Consider the following 15,199-nt stretch of genomic DNA (forward strand, 5'->3'; position numbering starts at 1 on the left):
GACCGAGTCTTTAACACATGGGGGGGGGGGCACACCAAATCCAAAACATAGTAGTAGATAGAGAATGACAACTGCTGTCATAACCATAAACATAATAATAATAGTCCTTTGGATGAAAAAAAATTTGAAGAAATATCCAACTAAAGTGCTCTGAGGGGTGAAAGGAAGAAGAAATCCTTCCCACAATATAGAGCATGAAAGACTTGAGGAGCTGGGCATCATTTGAGTCAGGTCTTAAGTGCAGCTGCTTTTTACATGTAAGAAAATAAGCACTCAAGGCCATAAATACTTCAAATACAGCCCTGCCTGGGCTTTTGTTTCTTTTGCCCAGAATGTTCCCCTGCCCTCCAGGTCTCCAGGAGGCTTGGTCACTCAGCCCCTACAGTCTTTCTTTTCTTTTTTATTAAATGCCACCTTTCAGTAAGAACTTCCCTTGCTACTTGTGTAAAACAGTGACACCCACTACTTCAAACTCGGTTCCCTGCTTTGTGTTTAGCACTTGCACATTCCCTAACCTAGACTATACTTTGCTTATTTATTTTCTTTATATCTAGAGCCCCATTCAAATGCCAGCTCCATGGCAGGAGGAATTTTTGCCTGTTTTATTCACTGCAGTGTCTCCAGAACCTAGAAAGTTTCTGCTACACAGTGGACACGCAGAGTTTGTAAATGGAAAAGAAGGAGAGAGTCTGGCTGAGGGAGAGGCACAACCACAGGACAAATAGGATGTGGAAATGTGTGCATCTTACACCGTATTAGTACAAGTAGACTGGAGTGTGTGTGTGTGTGTGTGTGTGTGTGTGTGTGTGTGTGTGTGCAAGGAGAATGCTGAAAAAGAAATTTCGACAGCACATTTTAGGATCGGGCCTTAGACATAAAGCCTAGGCCAAGGATTTTAGCTTTTATTCTGCATGTTGTGTAAATTATCAGTTTTCTTAGGAAACTGATATAGAGTTCTGTTCCAAGAAGGTTGGTTTGACGGTGTTGTTTGTAGCAAGGAGCAGGCATAGAGAGAGGCTGGAGTTAGTGACACCAGCTAGGTGAACATGATAATAGCAGTGTAAGAGGCTATGCTGGTCTTTTCTAAAGAGAAGGTGGTAGAAAATGGAGAGAATAAACAGTAATGTATAATAGAAAGGCAAACAAAAAGATAAAGTTAACAAGAAATGATACTTTTAATAAAAAGGAATGCAAGAGAATATACAGTAATGATATGTGCTGTGGTTAATGTGACAGATACTCTGACGATGGTAATCAGAGTTGATTCTTAGAGATGGAAGGTACCTATTGCTCTGTAAGAACAATTTATTTACAGAGAAAATAGTGTTTATATATAGCTTCTAATAATTTTACTCTCCATAAATTAATATAACATGATAAGCATTTAGTATCTGGGGACCTTGAGGCCTTCCTTCTTTTGAGGCATATCTCTAATAACTACTGAAACTTGAATATCATATCTCCATCCTTGTTGCTCCTCCCTTTCTTTTTGCTCAGGCAAAACTCCTAAGAAGAGAAACTTTAGATGTGCCCATTTGGAAGACATAGTTGAGGAAGCAAATAGTAGCATATGGAATTTCCCAAAAGCAGAAGTAATCAGCAAAAGGGAATTCAGTCTGGAAATAGAAAGTAGGAGTCCTCCTTTTACAAGCAATCAGGAATTGAATTTTTAAGTGCTTTGAATGTGTGTGGTTGTGCGTGTGTGTGTGTGTGTGTGTGTGTGTATAGACATCTACACAAACAGAGCTGCCATAGATAACCATATTGACTTTCTTGTACAACTAAAGGAGGCTGTATTCATACAGAGTGCCATGGCATTGGGACTCTGTGCAGTGGGGCTTGTGCAGTGGGACAATCCTGCAGAGAAGAATGTAAAGAAGACTGATGTGAGGGGTGGCTCTACTCTTCAATCACACCATTCCAGGTCCTGTGAAAACTGCTGCTTGCCTTTAGAGATTAACTTGTCCAGGTTACGGTTATCTACCCCATCAGTGTGAACTACTTCATGCACTGTATCTCTTCTGGGACTAAAAGATCCAGGATGTTCTGAGAAGGCTTGGGAGACAGAAGCCTAAGAAAAATGTGTAGACTAAGCCGGGCGTGGTGGCGCACACTTGTAATCCCAGCCTTTGGGAGGCTGAGACCGGAGGATCACGGTTCGCAGACAGCGCAGCTACTTAATGAGGCTCTTTGCAACTTGGTGAGACCCTGTTTCAAAAATAAAGAATAGCCGGGCGTAGTGGCGCACGCTTGTAATCCCCGCGCTTGGGAGGCGGAAACAGGAGGATCGCGCAGGTTCAAAGCCAGCCCCGCTGGCTTAAGAAACCCTGATTCAAAAATATAAAAAATAGGTCTGGGAGTGTAGCCTGGAGGTAGAAGGGCTTCCAGGAACCCCAGTACCACAAAAAATAAAAAAATAACAAAAATAAAATATAAAGAATAAGGCCGGGCGTGGTGGCGCACGCTTGTAATCCCCACGCTTGGGAGGCAGAGACAGGAGGATCGCGCAGGTTCGAAGCCAGCCATGCGTGCTGGCTAGAGACCCTGTTTCCAAATAAAAATGTAAAAATAGGTCTGGGAGTGTAGCCCGGAGGTAGAAGGGCTTCCAGGAACCCCAGTACCACCAAAAATAAATAAATAAATAAATAAATAAATAAATAAATAAACAAATAAATGAAAGAAAGAAAGAATAAAAATAGGGCAGGGGATGTAGCTCAGAGGTCAAATGTCTCTGGGTTCCATCCTCAGACCTGCCCCCCCCAAAAAAAAATGTGTAGACTAAAGATAGGGTTGATGGGAGGGTGGTTTCTGACACAAACGTGGCCTATTTCATGCACAGCTGGGTCAAGGGATTCTCTGCTCTGAGCAATGACAGAGAATTGGGTTGGGGTCAGATGGTAGAGGGCATTAAATGCTGAGCTAATGTAGGAAATATGGAGACATTAGATTTTTTTTTCCTTTCCTTTTTTTTCATATTTATTTTTAATTGGTGCACTGTATTCATACATCATAGTGGGATACATACTTTTGTAGACATACATGCACACATTGCCCAGTCAGCCCCCACCCGATCCCCACCCCGTTCTCTCCCTATCCCCCCCTCCTATGCTTGGCTTAGTAGTTGACATCTAGTATTATAGCAATTTATCCAAAATTAAAAATGATAATCTCACATAACAGTTTCATTTGTCTGATACCAAGCTTTTGATGACTTAAAGATAACATTTCAATATTTCTTTGTGCTTTCTTTCTTACCAGAGAATCTATTTTTTTCTATTTTTTAGGTGAAACTATCATATATTTATATATTTATTTTTCAGAAAAAAAAATCTATCCTAATATGGAATATGGACTCTAGGTACCCACAACGATCTTGAAAAAGAACAAAGCTAGAAGATATATATTTTCTGATTTCAAACCATATAAAGCTACAATAATTGAAACAGTGTAGTACTATTCTAAAGGCAGATATATAAACCATTGGAGTTAAATAAAAGCCTAGACCTAAATTCTTCCCTATATTGTCAAGTTATTTTTGACAAGGTTTCCACGAACATTTGGTGGTAGAAATAATAATCTTTTAACTAAATATTGTTGAAAAATAATAATTACATGGAAAAGAATAAAATTGGACCCTTACCTAATCCCATATACAAATATTAACTCAAAATAGATAAAAGACCTAAATATAAATCTTAAGACTATAAACTTTTAGGAGAAAATCTGGGTCATAAAACCTCACAACATTGAAATTGGCAGTGATTTCTTGGTTATGATTTCAATGGCACGGGCAACAGAAGAGTATACAAACTCCCTAAAAAATAAAAAACATATTGTATATCCAAAGACAATGTAAACAGAGTTAACAGTTACTAATAGAATGGGATAAAATATTTCCAAATGCTATATCTGAAGGTATATTAATATTGCAACTAGAAATCCTAAAAATTAACAACAATAAAGGCAAACAATACCATTTAGAGATAGGTAACAGACTAACATTAATAATGAATCTCCACAGATAACCAATCTTAGTTGTCTGTTGGATGGAAAATCTTGTTTCTCTAGTTCTGATGTGTGTTACCTATTTCTTCTTTGTAGTTAATCTCTTTGAGTATTTTCTCTAGTGCTGGTTTTGAAGACATAAATTCCTTCAGTTTCTGTTTGTCATGGAAGCTTCTTATTTCTCCATCTAATTTGATAGAAAGTTTTGCTGGGTAGGAAATTTTTGGCTGGAAGTTGTTTTCTTTCAGAGTTTGGAATATGTTACTCCAAGCCCTTCTGGCTCTCATAACTTGGTTTGGGAAGTCTGGAGTGATTCTAATTGGTTTGCCTCTGAATGTCACTTGGCCCTTTGCTTTTGTTGCCTTTAAGATTCTCTGCTTGGCTTCCACATTGGTCATTTTGACAATTATGTGGCGTGGAGATCCTCTTCTCCGATCCTGTCTAAAGGGAGATCTATAAGTTTCCTGGACCTGCGTATCGACCTCTTGCTCTATGTCTGGAAAATTTTCTGCTATTACTTCCTTGAAGAGATTGTTGATCCCTTTGGTTTCACTTTCTTTTCCCTCCTCTATTCCAATTATTCTTAGGTTAGCTCTCTTAAAATGGGCCCATATTTCTTCAATATCAGATTCCTGCTGTCGGATATTTTTTCCTAGATTAGAAACTATGCGTTCATTTTTGGAATGATCATCTTCTAAGAGCGAGATTCTGTTCTTCATGTGGTCTAATCGGTTGTTTGTGCTTTGAATTGAGGCCTTTACTTCATTAATTGCATCCTTTATCTCTTTTTGGCTCTCTCTGAGTTCTTTTCGAAGCACCTCTATTATTTCTACAGTTATTTTCCTGATTTGATCTTCTAGAAATCTCTGGTTTTCTGTTTTATCGGGTTCTGATGTTGTGGGGTTGTGAGCATTCATTGCTCCAGTATTATTCCTCTTTCCCATGATTTCGGAAGTTTGTGCCTTCTCTGGGTTCTTCCCTTGGGTCACTATGACTTCACTTAAGGTGCTCTGGATCTCGAGTCAGTAGTATCTCAGACCCCACTACTCCTTTACTGGGTTGTATCACACAGTCTCCGACCCAGAGAGTCGATAGAGGCTGCTTTAGACTGTGGGGGGTGCCAGGTTGCGCATTCTCCTATGGTGTGATATCACTGCCACCGCCCCTCTCCCACTGGGTCAAGTCCCAGTGAGTACAGTACTGGGATTTCTCCGCTGTGGCCCGTAATTTGACTCACTGTTCTTGAGTACGCAGATGTAGCTGTAGCGAATTCGCTGCTGCTGCCGCCGGTGGCAATATGGCGCCGCTGCTACGCCCTCGGCTGTTGGACTGGCGTTTTTTTTTTTCTTGGTTTTGATTTTCACTCTGAATCCCTGCAGCGTGTGCTGAGCTCAGACACTGGGAGCTTTAGATGTCCTCTGCGCCGAGAAATCCCACCTGGCTGTTCCGCAGTGGCTCCCCTTGGCTTGCTGTGGCCGTCCCATGAATTCGCCGGTGTCTCCGGCAGTATGGCGCTGCTGCCGCATCTGCCGCATCCTCGGGTGTGAGGATCTCCTCTGTGGCTCTGTTCTCAGTCCGCTTTCTCTCTGGAGCCTGGTGATTTTTTTTGTTTCTCTGGTGATGTTGTTTTCTGGTTTTGAAAGGCGCTGAGTTTGTGGTAATGGATATTTGTTGTTAGCGGGGCTCTTAAGCCCCACTTTTCTCAGTCGCCATCTTCCCGGAAGTCCTAGATTTTTTAAAAATTAAAATGTATAGAAACAGATCAGTTCAGTCTTCCTGTCTTCAAACATAAAATGTTGAGGTTGTCCACAGACTCCATCCTGAATATCTCTGAGAAAGGCATTGTTCTTTTCTTTCCCTTCATCCTTTCATGCAAGCCAACTGACCTACATCAACTCAATTCACTACCTGTTTATACAGCCACAGTATAGATCAGTGCAGCTACAAGTTTCAGAAGCATCTGCTAAAAGTACTATTTTCTGGCTTCCCCTCTCATTTTGAATATTTTCTTTCATTTCCTCCCATCTGCAATGCCTTGGGTGACATTCCATCAGGAAGTAAACTTTCCAAGTACTGTCATGTTCGAGCCTTAGGAGAGAAGTGATGTGGCCGAGTGTGTTAACAGGAGTGCTCTGTATGATGAGAAATGTATGTTTTCTTTACTCTGGCCAAATTTTTCTAGACCAGAAAGTGAAGGTTTTTTAAATATTTGCATGTAGTATATTTAACAAAGTTCTTACTGAAAATCCCACAAAATATGTCTTTGCTGCATATTTTTAAGGCACACAGGCGCTCACCTTGGTTTGTGTAAGCATTCAGTGGTACATGTTATACTTTACTTTGGCTGATATGATACATATTGGAAGGGTGGCTCTCTTTAGACTCTGGGTAGAGTTGGCAAGCTGTCTGCAAAGTTGGTCCAAGAATAGGGTGACTTGAGTGAGCTCTGTACGAGAGCATTCGCTGTCTACTGTGCAAATATGTGTCTAAATTTACATTCCTGCTGGCTACTAAACCAACAGAGGTCAGAGGCTCATCATCCGTTGCTTAGGTGATGGCTCACCTACCTTCTAACTGTTCCCTGACTTGTCCACACCCCTCTAGGCTTCATATTGCCACCATAATCTTAAACAGAAGTTGTGTTTTGTATCAGTAAATCCTCTAGTCCCTTTGCAGAACTAATTGAAAGCAATCATTTTTGTTGAGAGTCAGGGCACCTTCCAGAGAGATAAATCAGACTGCAGAGAGGGCTGGTTGGGAAACAGGCATTTAGCATCACCAGTGTTTTGTCTTTGTTTTGGAATTTTATTTTATTTTATTTTGTGGTACTGGGAATGGAACCCAGGGGCATTGTATCGCTGACCTACACCTCCAGCCCTATTATTTTTACTTTTATTTTTCAAACAGGGTCTCACTGAGTTGGAAAGAGCCTCACTAAGTAGCTGAGATGGTCTACGAACTGTGATCCTCCAGTCTCTGCCTCCCAAATGCTGGGATTACAAGCATGCACCACCATGCCTGGCTCTTTTGAAATTTTAAATAATATTTACAAACTGCATGCAATTGATATTTATTGAAAGTAAGCGACTGATCTCTAGAAATATATCCAAACTTGTTATGTCATTCAAGCCCCTACATGATGCAGTGCGTAACTAACTTCCAGAATAATTTCCTGTTCTGGCATTACTAGTTTCCATAATAAACATTGATGATATTAACAAGAGTAGGTCTATAAGGGGCTTTTAGTTGTTTTGTAGAGATAGATGCATAAATCTGATTCTGAGTGGTGTGAGATGTGTCACAGAGATGTGTAAAAGGTGGGCAGTGGGATCACGGGGGGATCAACAGATCTGCTTTGGAGCTACATCATAAAGGGCAATTAAAAACAGAGGTGGATTGGAGTCAGAGTGTGGAAGAGGAGTTGACAGTGTTTGGCGAGTACCACCTTTAGATCTTGATGGAAAATAGGAAGTAGAGGTGGTTGTGAGGTACTCATCTAGACAGTGGCACTAATAGGCTGATGGAGAACTCAGTCCAAAAAGCAGGTTTCAGCAGACGGTAGAGGCTCTGCCATGAACATGTGGGACATTCAAGGTGGAATGGACAGTATAGGTTCTGAATCCTAGAAGAGATTCCGTGGCTGTAAATGTCAGTCTGTGGTGATTAGTGAAAGACATAGGTGTAAATTTTATCTAGAATAAACATATAAGAAAAGACAAAGTGAAAGACAATTGCAAAGAATATCTTCAAGTTAATTTCTTTTTAAATCTCAAATAAACTTAGAGGTATTTGTTTTTCTGTTGAAAAACCTAAAACATAAGAAGCACTATCTGAAATACTTATACATGTAATTAGATAAATAAAAATGGTCATGACATTTGTATTTAGGTTGAAAATACATGAAAACAAAAAACAAAAAAACAAGCAAAATGCATGCCTTTTTATCTCCAAATCCATTCACTAACAGTAGCATGGTAGGAAGCCCTGGCCCTTACCATCTCTTTACCTCTTGGAAGCTAGTTTCTAATCATCCCATAAACCACACATTCTTTCATGAATTCTAACATTCACATTTTTCACATTAAAATGATGTATTATAATTTACTTGGTAGTAATCTTCTTTCTTAGTAGTATATAAAGTAATTGTGCACCTTTTAGTCATTTGCCTGTTGAAGTCAAAGTCCTGTGGCAGTTGCTCAGGCCTGCCCCTTCTGCTGACAACGGGGTGCCCTTTGGGGTCCAGGAGGATTCATCAATATGGCCCTTTCTGCTCCCTTTTCTTTTTTTCTTTTGACACAGACTTAGCAGTCTCACCAAGATGGCTGATGGAGGAGCCACAGCCCTCTCTCTCTCTTTTTAAATTTTACTGGTGCATTGTAGTCATACATCTCGATGAAGTTCAGGGTGCAGAGGCATAATGCACACAGCACTCACGGAGCCCTCCCCCAGTTCCCACCCCCTCCCCTCCCCCTTGCTTCCTTCCCATGCTCAGCACAGAGGTTGATTCTGACAAGTCTGTGTATGGCCCTCATGTCCCTCCCCTCCCATCTCCCTCAGTGAGGTCGCCTTCTTCACTACTCTAAGGTTTCTCCACATTTGTCTGGAGTCCTTCCTATGTCCCGTTTTCTCCCTAGCTTCTGCATTTCAGGGAGAACATCCAACTTTTCATTTTTTGTGACTGACTAATCTCACTTAGCAGAGTGTTCTCCAGTTCGATCCATTTCCCTGCAAATGACATAATTTTGTTCTTCTTTATGGCTGAGTAAAATTCCATTGTGTACATATCCCATCATTTTTTAAGCCATCCATCTTTTGATTGACATCTTGGCTAGTTCCATGGTTTGACAATTGTGAATTGTGCAGCTATTAAACATAAATATGCATGCATTACCCTAGTAGTTTACACAGCCCTCTCTTGAAAAGCCAGCAGCAGGGCAGCAAGAGCCCTGGCCCGGTGCTTAGCCCCTCTTAGCCTGAGGCTTTGCAGGCTGCAGGAGGGCCAGGGAAAGAGAGAACCCAGAGACCTCGTAAAACACAAGCTCCTCTCTTCACAGAAGGCCGCCCTGTGTGCAGAGGGCTCTGGCTGTGAGCAGCAGGCGTCAACTCCAGTGGGACTCTGGGAAGGAAATCTGGTGCTGACACCACCTCCCGTGGAATTTATTGGGAGGAAATCTGGTACTTATAGAATCAACAGGAGACTGAAGGAGCAGGCTTTAAAGAAGGGCAGGGACCCAGGGAACCCATATGCTAGACTGCAAGAAGTATCTGGCCAGAATGTTGAGCTTCACTGCCACCACTCCAGGTTGCTCCAAATGAATCCTAAGCATCGCCTCTGTTGTGCCTTCCATGAACTTGAGCATCCAATCTGATTGCCCAGGTTCTGCCTGTGCTCTCAGGAGACAGACAGCAGGAAAATGTCTCCCTGGGACTCAAGGGAGGAAAGTAGGGGCCAGCATGTCATCAATACAGATTTACCGCAAAGGGGACTATTCTCCAGACAGAAAGAGATTTTGTGTGTTGTATTGCCAAACAATGACAAATGTTTTACTCTCTTCCCTTTTAAATATGTCAAGTTTGTAAGGGCAGGTCAACAATCCAAGGACTATGGCATATTAAAATTGGCTACACTGGCTTCATGTGGACTGTGGACTAGTAGAGGAAACTAACTTCCGGAGCTCATTCACAGGGTCAAGCCTTGTGCTAAGTGAGTTATATGCAATTGCTGCACAACATGCAATTATTCATTCTTAGACCTTAGCAAGTTTTCAGGAAGGGGGACAGTGGTTACCAAAAAATTTTCCAACCAGAAGGAATGAATGCAGCAGCTGAAGACGGCAGAACATGGGTGCTAAATAAAATAATGTGTCTAAAAGATGCAATTGTTTAAAATTAGCCCCTTGGACTGACAGGTAATTAACTCCTGCCATTCGTTTAATTTCTTGTGTGGACCTGGATACAGGAAACCATACATGGAAGGTAGGGCTTTTTCCAATCCAATCTCAGAGGAAGCGTAACCGGGTATGAACCAGTGGCACAACTCATATATCAGTGGTCTGTAGAGGGTCTACATAAATCCTTTTCTTCAAAGTTGTTTAACTGTTTTGAAAATGGTTTCAACAGAAGTAATTCCAATTGCACCACCAGAAAAGAAGCCAGAGCCTTAAAGAAAAATATACTCTCTTTGCTGAGCAAGGCAAATATATCAGTATGCAGAGAAACAAACCAGTCTCTTGTGTTTTATTTCCTTAACAAATCCACTGAAACACTTACTTTATGCCTTTAGAAGGCTGATAGACAAAGAATTCTGTGACCACTAAAAATTAATGCCTACATTGGTCTGTAGCCACTTAAAAAGACAGGTACTTTAAGATTTTTTTCCTGCTATTACAGTATCTTATAATGGGAGTTTTCACATCTTCTGAACACAATAAATATTTTTGTGCTTTTTTAAAAAAGCAGATCAAAAAAATACCCTCTGGGAAAGGTTTTTTTTTTCTGTTTAAAGAATCAGATAACCCAGTATTTTGCTGTATGTGTCCATGCATAAATTAACACATCGTCTCACGAACTCTGCCCTTTTTATGCAAGCCTTTCATAAAATAATATTTTTCCAATAAATTCTTAGCAATTTTTGGTCACTATGTTTTTCAACTTTTTATTTTTATCTTCTAGGAATTAACGCTTAAACGCCTTTATATCTGCAAAAATAAGAACTTGATTTCATTTAAAGACAATGGATTCAAAGTCATTTGTTAAAACCACCTTCACTTTTAAGAATTACAAGGTGTAAATATACAAACTAGATGTCTCCAAGAATGCACACTTGCATGTCTAGCTGTGATCCTTTGGGTCCACAGAATGAGAGGAAAGATTCTGTTATTCGTCTTACTTCTCCAGCTCTTCACATAACTCACTCCTCTAACTCTTTAAGCTTTTCCTCAAGGTTTAACTCAGTGAGATCTTTTCTAGTGACTGTCTTAAACTGAGACTCTCCCTCCTCTGACCAAATACCTCATACTTCCTTTCATACTCTTTATTTCCCTCGTAGAATTTGCCTAACAAGGTTCACATTTTTTTTTAATTCATTTCTTTGAGCCGGGCATGGCGGCGCACACTGGTAATCCCCACACTTGGGAGGCTCAGCAGGAGGATCACACAGGTTCGAAGCCAGCCTCAGCTACTTAGTGAGGCTCTCAGCAACTTAGTGAGACCCTGTTTCCAAACAACATACAAAAATAGGTCTGGGAGTATAGCCTGGAGGCAGAAAGCCCATGGGTTCCACACCCAGTGCCACAAAAATAAAAAATAAATAAATAAATAAATAAATAAATTCATTTCTTTGTGGTTCTCTCTTCTAACTCAAGGAGAATCTCCACGAGCACAGAGATTTTGCTTTGTTCCCTGTGACATGACCTGTGCCTGGGACATAACAGTGCTCAGTCCATATTTGTAGATTTTTCATCCAAGTCGGGAATCTTTCCAGCCAGAAAAATTAATGCTCTCTGTGAAGCATTGTTGATCAGGTCTCAGAGCAGTAGATTCTAGAAGAGAAATGAGAAAAGAATTTGGAAGTACCCTATGTATTCCTGATAAGTAAAATAATCCGTGATGGATAGCGCTCAAGGGCTTGGAATCTCACTTCTCTGCTGAGACCTGCATTTGCTCACCTCATGAAAGTGGATGTGTGAGTCACATCGAGGCCTTGCGATGGACACCCACCTCAAAAAGCCTCCACCAAGCCCTCCTCAAGATGCAGCTGAGCATCACCCCTGCTTGTACCTTAGTCTTTTCTCTGCAATTTCTATTTCATGCCGTGTTGTGCTGAGGGAGGCATTTCACATATATAATGATCACAGACCCTCAAATAGACTGAATTTGAGGCTTACTGTGGTTTGAAATTTCTCTGAAGAAAATTATTCTATCTCCTCTTCCATGAACCTGAGCTAATGGTCCTGAGTCTGAATAAATCAGATGATACAAGTGAAGAACTCGCTGCCTTGGGTATTATCATGTATCTCCTGTATCCCTCCTACTAGATTGTAAGATCAAAGAAGGCAACACAGTTTACTGGCTTTGGCAGTTTCCTGGGGCTAACATAGCAAAAAACCATTAAGTGGCATTTAAAAAATAAAACTTTAGTCGCTCATGGTTCTGGAAGCTGGCACCCCCACCCGCGTGGTACCTCCCATGAATGAGAAGCATCCAATCTGGTTGCCCATCCTTGCCTGTGCCCTGATCACTAGGAGATGGATTCCTTCCTGGGTTCCTTCTGAAGGCTGCGAGGGAGACTCAGTTCTGTGCTGTCCCTTGGCTCCCAGCAGTGTGCTGGCAATCTCTGGTGCTCCTCGGTTTACAGAAGCCTCGCCCTGGTCTTTGCCTTCACCTCCACATTGCATCCTCCCCGTGTGTGCATCTGCATCCAAATTTCCCCCCATTTTTAAAGACACTGGTCGTACTGCCTTAAGTGCCCACTCTACTCCAGTCTCACCTCATTTCAACTAACAGCATCTGCAATGACCCTATTTTCAAATAAGGTCACTTCTAAAGTACCGGGGCTTAAGAGTTCAACATACGAATTTGAGGGGAACATCATTCACCCAATAACACTGGCCTCATCACCTTTGGACTTGTGGTGTTTGATCTGCACTTAGTAATTGTCAGGGCATGGCTGCCAAATCCATTCAACATAAAGAAACCTCTAGAAGATTCAACATTGAAGACACTTCGAGCAGAAAAGTGGCCTTTTGAAAACTGTTTCTCCATCCAAGAATCACCAAAAGAAGAAACTGCCTTCCAGCGAGTCCCCCACTGTGCTCTGTGTCAGTCCTTGGATCAGGACAGCACATCATATAAAGGCCGATATTTTCTTTCTTTTCTTTCTTTCTTTCTTTCTTTCCCTTTCTTTTCTTTTCTTTTCTTTCCTTTTTTTTTTCAGTACTGGGGATAAAACCCAAAGTCATTCTACCTCCGAGCTATACCCCCAGCCCTAATTTTTTATTTCTTATTTTGAAACAGGTCTCACTGTTGCAAGGGGCCTCACTAAGTAGCAGAGGCTGTCCTCAAACTGTGATCTTCCAGTCTCAGCCTCACAAATACTGGGATTATAAGTGTGCACCACTACTCCTGGCTCAAGTCTGATATTTTCCTCAGAACTTTCCAGGCAGAATATTTGTGGGTAGATAATAGTGATATCTTTACATATGGATAGAGAATTAGATGTGCCATTTATAACATTTAAAATGTTTATTCATCTAAAACTGAGAAACTCTGTTCTTTTCAAAATGTAAGAGCAATCTTAACTTTATAAATGTGGTATCAGATTTATGTTGATGATTAAGAACAATTCTCCTTAAAGGTGTTTTACATTATTTCTGGTTTGTGTATAGCATGGCTATAATGTAAAGAGGTTGGCTCCATAATCTATACATACCATATTTAGGGTACTGTATTTCTATGAAAATTTGCATTTAAAAATTTTAGTATTAGCTGGGTATGGTGGCTTCTATCTGTAATTCCAGTACTTGGGATGCTGAGACAGGAGGATTACACATTCAAGGCCAGCCTCAGCTACTTAGCGAGGCCCTCCACAACTTAGTAAGACCTTGTTTCAAAATAAAGAATAAAAACTAGGGTATATTTCAGAGGTAGAATGCCCCTGGGTTCAATCTTTAGTAATACAAAAAAAAAATTAGTGTCTTAATTGCAATGCCATACTTTCTACATCCATATTTTAAAATTGATATTTCTTCCACATGTCAGAAGTTTTGAGGTTGCCTTTTTGGCTATGTGTATTCATTTGAGCAGTTAGGGACGCATTTAAAATGTATTCTCTAAGTGGTCAGTGCTAAAATTTTGAGTTGATACCTCTCAGCAGTGACTGCGATGGCAACAGGACTGCTCGTAGAGTTTGAGATCTTGTGGAAAGGCTGGAAATAAGATAATATATTCAAAATATTGGGACCAAAAAATGCACTTGTTTCTTGCATATATATGTATGTATATATTTTTTAATTTGGTGTTTGTTTATTTTGGTTACATTGAATATAGAGTTGCTGAACAGTTTTGATGTTACTTTTTTTTGGGGGGGGGTGGTACTGGGGTTCCTGGGAGCCCTTCTACCTCCGGGCTACACTCCAAGACCTATTTTTACTTTTTTTTTTTTTTTTTTTTTTAATTTGGAAACAGGGTCTCCTAAGCCAGCGCGCGCGGCTGGCTTCGAATCTGCATGATCCTCCTGTCTCTGCCTCCCAAGCGCGGGGATTACAAACAAGCGTGCGCCACCACGCCCGGCTGATGTTACTTATTTTTTAAATAAAACTTGTATTGTTAAATAATAAATAAATGAATGTGTGGTATCGGGGGAAGAAGTTAAGTCATTTCTTTTAAACTGCATTTGAACTAATGAAATCAACCACCCACAGTAAATAGAATACTATATTCAAAACATGAATAAATTTAAAAAGAAGTTTTAATTTTTTATCTAACTTGATTTTTCTATGAGTTGAGGTTCCTCTTAGTTGAATTTTTCTTGTGATACCTGACTATCTCCTAAATGTACTGTATTGTGGCCAGTGATTTCAAGTGCTCTAGAATAAAAGGGGCCTCTAAGAAAGGCAGGTGGAGAGAAGATGGTGAATGAGCATACATTTGCATAGGGCAGGAAGGGCACTTTAACATCTGGCCGTGGTAGCTGACTGGGTCCATTCGTTAGTGCTCATTAAATTCACTTTAATGCATGAACTATTCTGAATGTGTAAGTGCCACTTGGGGTTGGTTGCTCTCACCCAGACCAATGGCATTGACTTTGGGGGTCTATGCTTGCTTGTTTACTTGCCAATGGCATTTGACCCAGGGTCAGACCTGTAGTTAACCCTTTCCTGTAGGTCAAAAACAAATTAATATGGTGGGAGTTAAATTGGAAATGAGTCATCTGCAAAACAGGTGTCTCTCATGGAGAAAGTACTCCAGGTGGAAACGTTTTAAGGTCTGTTCCTGGGCCATCTCCGAAGAAGCTTCAGAGGTCAGGGAGGCAATTCCAAGGCATCACACATGGTGCAGGCCTGGAGAGGAATGTAGCAGGTGCCCACCCCAGGCGGTTTTCTTGGCAGCTCAAGAAGATTTTCAAAGAGGTCTCTTTTAGAGATAATTTATTCATATATTCATGAACATTTGTCTTGGGCATTCATTGTAGGCT

At 40.8% G+C, this 15,199-nt stretch overlaps 1 protein-coding gene across 6 annotated transcripts in view; it reads left to right on the forward strand.

Annotated features, from left to right (window-relative positions):
• Window positions 1-15,199, forward strand: part of DYNC1I1 (dynein cytoplasmic 1 intermediate chain 1) — a gene marked incomplete at both ends in the record, with an annotated part of 291,578 nt that overhangs the window by 153,255 nt on the left and 123,124 nt on the right. The window lies entirely within an intron of this gene.

Source organism: Muscardinus avellanarius (genome assembly GCF_963383645.1).
Source record: "Muscardinus avellanarius genome assembly, chromosome: 9".
NCBI lineage: Eukaryota > Metazoa > Chordata > Mammalia > Rodentia > Gliridae > Muscardinus > Muscardinus avellanarius.